The sequence below is a fragment of the Cryptomeria japonica genome, chromosome 11 (genome assembly GCF_030272615.1).
Source record: "Cryptomeria japonica chromosome 11, Sugi_1.0, whole genome shotgun sequence".
In the NCBI taxonomy this organism is placed as follows: domain Eukaryota; kingdom Viridiplantae; phylum Streptophyta; class Pinopsida; order Cupressales; family Cupressaceae; genus Cryptomeria; species Cryptomeria japonica.
In genome coordinates, this window is record NC_081415.1 from 225174130 (window position 1) to 225180129 (window position 6000).

A 6000-nucleotide genomic window follows, 5' to 3' on the forward strand; every position below is an offset into this window, starting at 1 on the left:
AGCATTTCGCCATTTGCTTCCCCTAAGCCTTTGAGGCTTAGTTTGCCAGTTCCAATATTTCCACACTAGGTGCAGAAACCGGTTCCTCTTCCGACAATATTGGTTTCTTCTTCCATGTTTTCTTCATGTCTCCTTGAAATTTTTCAACATCTATTACTCCTTCCTGAGTGACCAGTATATCATCAGATATACTTTTTCTACTTCTGCAGAATCTTTCAATGTGACCTAGTTTGTTGTAGTGATAGCAAACAAGTCCAGGGGCTCTCCAAGGTCCATTGTACATGTTTCCATTCTTCCTTTTGCATGTTGCAGCAATGTGACCATGACCATGACAGATCATTCAACTTTCTCTCCATCCGGTTGTCGCTTGATGACCACCACTTCTTGACTGATGATTGAAGACATTAAACTACTGGTGGTTCTGGTTCATAAAAGGTTCAGGACCAGTTCCTTGGGTCCTCTGAGGATATCCTCTAGTGTTACCCATTATAGACCTGCATTCAAATGCTCTATGCCCAAACTTATTGCATGCATAACAATGACCATTGAACTTATTGGATCTAGGTACATTGTTGATAAAATAAGGAAAATTATTGTAGGCTTTTCTCCTACATACATTGGTAGTGTGTCCTTCTTTAAGACAGTTAAAGCAAACAGGTTTGAATTTTTGCTTACCTTTTCCTTTGAGTGCCGGTTGCTTCTTTGATGCTTCAGCATTTGTTCCTGAGGATTCTCCTTCCTCATTTCTAGAAAAACCAAGACCATTGGTATTCTTTGCTGGTCTAGATGACTCAAGCTTTTGCTCTAGCTTGACTGTACTTTTGCCAAACTTAGCAAGTATTTCCTTTGACTCAAAGAGTTCTTTGGAAATAGTAGTGTTTGTCTCCATAAGACTTGCATTTTTAGAGATGGCAATGTTCAGTTCTCCTTGCATGTCTTCTTTTTCCATTCTGCTCTCATGAAGGTGAGTAGTTAGTGCACTAATCTCGTGTTTCAACTTGGAGATCTCATGATCTCTATCCTTTACTAGATCTTCCGCTTTTCTCCGGTTCTCAAGCTCTTGACTAAACCGAATAGTTAGTCCTTCCAACTCCTTTCTCAGATTGGAGTTTAAATCATTCAGCTTATTCACTTCAGCAATCATGGCTTCCATGTTAGCTTCATCTTCAGAACTACTTTCAGATAGTTCCATCAGCCTCTCTGCATGTTCTCTTCTTTTTGCTTGAGATGCCTTGTATTTGACCATAAGATCATCATAGGCTTGCTCAGACTTAGTGAGCCATTGAGTAAGTTCCCTCAAGGTATATTCCCCCATATCTCTTTCCAAGTGGTTAAACTTATAGAAAGGTAGGCTCTGATACCAATTGATGAATACTAAGAGGGGGAGGTGAATTAGTATGCCAAAAAATACTGCACTAAAACACTTACACAGTCTAAAGATAAACTAGTAAAGCAGTCTGACAGTCAAACCTGTTACCACACATGCAAACCAAAATGTGAATAAAACATTCACCCACAAAAGCAATACAACCATAACATAGGATATTTGACATGGAAACCCAACTGGGAAAAACCATGACGAGATGGAACTCACAAGTCACTATCTACAAAATAGAAACCAGACTGGTTAAGGTCAGATCGGTTAAGGTCTTACAATGTTCTTCACTAGAATAGATCCTGTTAGGAATCTCAATCTTTGTTAGGAGATAAGTCCGATTAAAAACTACCTTATCAGAGGATTTTAGATTCACATGTGTGAACCACCTTGTTAGAGGATTTTACAAAGGCTTTGAGGCCTACCCAGTTAAGGGCTACATACTTGTCAAAGATGTGAGTAATCAACAAGTGTTTGATCTATCTAATAGCACAAACTGCTTGGTTAGATCCAGTATTTCTCATAGCTAATGCATTCCAGCATTACTTCAGTCTTCTCTCTCTCTCTCTCTCATAGTTACAACTTGATCTTCTCCGATAAGATCATTCTTGACTTCCACCTCAAACCCTAGCTCAACATTAACCCTTTTCAACAACAACTTAAAAACCCTGGACATGATGTCCTTTTAAAGGAATCTGATTTCATGTCAGTCCAATAGGATTACATTACAATTTCCTAGGTTCAATGAATCTAGACATATTCAATAACATAGCACAAGAATCACCATCAATGTGTCGACACCGTCAAACAATCGGTGGATTGGTAACTCATCACAGAGTATTACTAGTTCATACAAAATACCGATTGCCAATTTGTCACAAATGAAGACTGGTAAGAATGTGTTGTGCCGCTTTGCTCCCTCATATTGCTTGTGATCTACGAACTGCTTGGGGTTGACATGCCGCTTCAGACCGGGAAACACATTCTGCAAAATCACTAGTCTAGAGACTAGTATGCAATATATTGGTTGCAACAAATACCAGTTGAGCATGAGCTCATACATATAAAGGGGATCTCAATACAACTGTGTGTCCATCAATGACAATCACAACATAAACATAAAAAATGCCAACACTTTATCTATTTGTAAAATCTGCAAACCTAGAAAAAAATTTATCTCTCCAATCATAGACATTTCAAATTCTTCCTGCATCTTGTTAGAAAAGTCTTTACACAATCCATCTTCACCTCCAAAAATGATATCATCCACAAAAACTTCAATAACTAAAATGTCATCATTAGTGATTTTGTAATACAAGTTGCTGTCAACATTACCTTTAGTATATCCAAGCTTCAAAAGATATTTGTCCAATCTAGCATACCAAGCTTGGGGAGCTTGTTTCAATCCATATAAAGCTTTCCTTAATCTACAAACCATATCCTTATCATCTATCAATGAAAATCCATCAAGTTGTTCAATGTCAACTTCCTCTTCAAGATCACCATTCAAAAATGCACATTTTACATCCATTTGATATACTTTATAGTTCTTATGAGTTGCAAATGCAAGAAATACTCTAACTACCTCAATTATGGCTACTGATGCAAAGGTTTCATTATAATCAATTCCTTCTTTCTGAGAATAGCCTTTACAAACTATTCTTGCTATGTTCCTGATTACCTCACCATATTCATTTAGTTTATTCCTAAATACCCATTTAGTTCCAATTACATTTTTGTCTTTAGGCCAGGAAACTAATGTCCATGTGTTGTTCTTTTCAATCTGTTCTAATTCATCTTCCATTTCCTTTATCCAATGTTCATCTTGACATGCTTCAATAACAGATGCTATTTCAACTTGAGAAATTAAACATACCTCTTCATTTGCCAATCTTCCTATTGTCATAACAACTTGATTTTTATTCCAATTATCCAATTTTCTTAATGATTCAATGTTACATACCTGGGTTTATTCACATGTGGTTGTTCTTCAATCACAGTTGAGTTTTTTGATGATGCCGGTGTGATTGGATCTACATTCTATACCGGTGTAATTTGTGCTAGCTCATTTATGATCAATTCAACTACCGATTCAGAATCTACAGACCTTGAATCTCCTTTAAAATGTTCATCGGTTTCACCTTTGATGTGAACTCTATTGAAAGTGTAAACCATTGTATTCACTGCTTCTCTCCAGTACACATGAGGTATATTTGCTTCCATTATCATGGTTCTTGATGCATCCAGAATAGTTCTATTCTTCCTTTCCACAACTCCATTCTGTTGAGGTGTTTGAGGTGCTGATAGTTATCTTTTGATTCCATTCATTTCACTGAATGTATTAAATTCCCTAGATGTAAATTCTCCTCCTTGATCAGATCTCAAACATTTGATTTTCTTGTCGGTTTCATTCTCTACCATTGCTTTGTATAACTTTAATTTCCCAAAAGCTTCTGATTTCTCCCTGAGAAAAGTAACCCAACAAGTTCTAGAATAATCATCAATTATTAGCATAAAATATCTATCTCCCTGAAGACTTCTTGTTCTTGCCGGACCACACAAATCAGTATGAATTAAATCAAGAATATTATTGGATTTCTCAAAAATGCTTTTAAATTTTGTTCTAACTTGCTTTCTCATTTGACATTTCTTACATATCGGATTATGAGGTTTCACAATCTTAGGTAAATCCCTTACTACCTTAGTTGGACTGATCTTTACAATGCAATCAAAATTCACATGACAGAGTCTCTTATGCCATAACCAACTTTCATCAATGTGAGAAATCAAACATGTCTTATCACTGGTATTCAAATGAAAGATATTACCTTTAGTCTGATTACCAGTCGCAATCTCCAATCCAGTTTTGTTTATGATTTTGCATTTTCCATTCTTGAATTATAAGTGAAATCCTTTTTCCACTAATTGACCAACACTCAAAAGATTATGTTTCAAACCTTCTACCTAATAAACATTTTTAGTATTGTGCTTTCCATTCAAAGAAATAGTGCCTCTTCCTTTGATTAAGCAAGCTTTGTCATCTCCAAATCTTACTAGACCTCCATTACATTCCTGGAATGACAAGAATTTTCTTTTATCACCGGTCATATTATGTGAGCATCCACTGTCAATGATCCATTCATCCTTTTCTTCAATTTTTTCTGCTAGTGCCTGGTCTACCAGTTTGACAATAGGTGTCAGTTGATCTTCTTGTATTGCAACAAATGCCCATCCATTATCTATTAGATATTCATTTGAATCATCTATAACTCCTTCATCTTCATAGTAACATGATTTATCTTTATTCTTCTTAAATATGTGTCTTTAATATTCAAGGTTAGGCTTATATGTTCTCTTTGCTTCCTCTCTCAATCTTGCATGTCTATCAAGACATCTATATGCTATATGACCAATTTTATTGCAGTTAAAACATTTGAAAGGTTCCTTACCTTCATACTTACTTCCTACTGGACCTTTAGGCATCTTCCTTGCAAATAGCATTTCAAGTTGTTCAAGTTCTTCATTTTCCTTTCTGATATCTTCAAGTTCTTTTACATAATGTTATTTCCAATCAGATTTGTCAGATGATGATGATGATGCTTTGAAAGCTAATTCAGTCTTGACTATAGCAACATGACCAAATTCCTCAGGTTCAAATGCTGAAAATTTTCCAACCAAGGTATCTCTAGATACTGATGTATTAGGCATTGTTCTCAACTCATTAATAGCAGTTACTTTAATTTGTAAGACACTGGAAAAGCTCTTAAAAATCTGGAAACAATTTCATCTTCACTTAAATATCCTCCACAACATTGTATTCCTAAAACAATTTCATTAACTCTTTCCATAAATGCAGAAATTCTTTCATCTTCTTCCATTTTCAAATTTTCATACCTGACCCGATAACATTCCATTTTTACAATTTTGATAGTGGTATCTCCTTCATTCAATGTTTCCAGTTTATCCCAAATAGCTTTAGCAGTAGATCGGTCTGATAATTGCATGATTTGTTGATCTGATGATGCGCTTAGAAGTGCTTCTCTTGCTTTGCAATAATTCTCTAAGTCTTTAGCCAATGTCCGTGGATGAGGTTTATTCAGAGTAGGACCAACATAGCCATTCTTTGTAACTTCCCATATATCTCTTCCAATGTAGTTCAGATGTGTCTCCATTCTGATCTTCCATATACCATAATTAGTTCCATCAAGTTTAGGACTATCCTTCCTAAAAAAGTTTGTTGCCATAGGATCTCCTCAAGTTGTTAGGCTTTTGCAAAAAGAGGACTTAGCTCTGATACCAATTGTTAGGAACTAGAAGAACAACTGAGAGGGGGGGGCAAATCAGTTGTCAATAAATTATAACCCAAATACAAATTATTCCAACTTAAACTTAGTTCCAGTAAACCAAACTTAATGTCGATAAAATAGATTATCAGTTATATCAGTACCGGTGTAACTTAATGCATGAAATAGAAAGGAAAAAAACATCCACAATACATGACACATAGATTTTGACGTGGAAACCCTATAAGAGAAAAACCACGGTGGGAAACCTTATCCACAATTAGATGATACTATTGCAGATAGTAAGTGTATAAAAATGAGGTCTGCACATGCAGAAAGGCC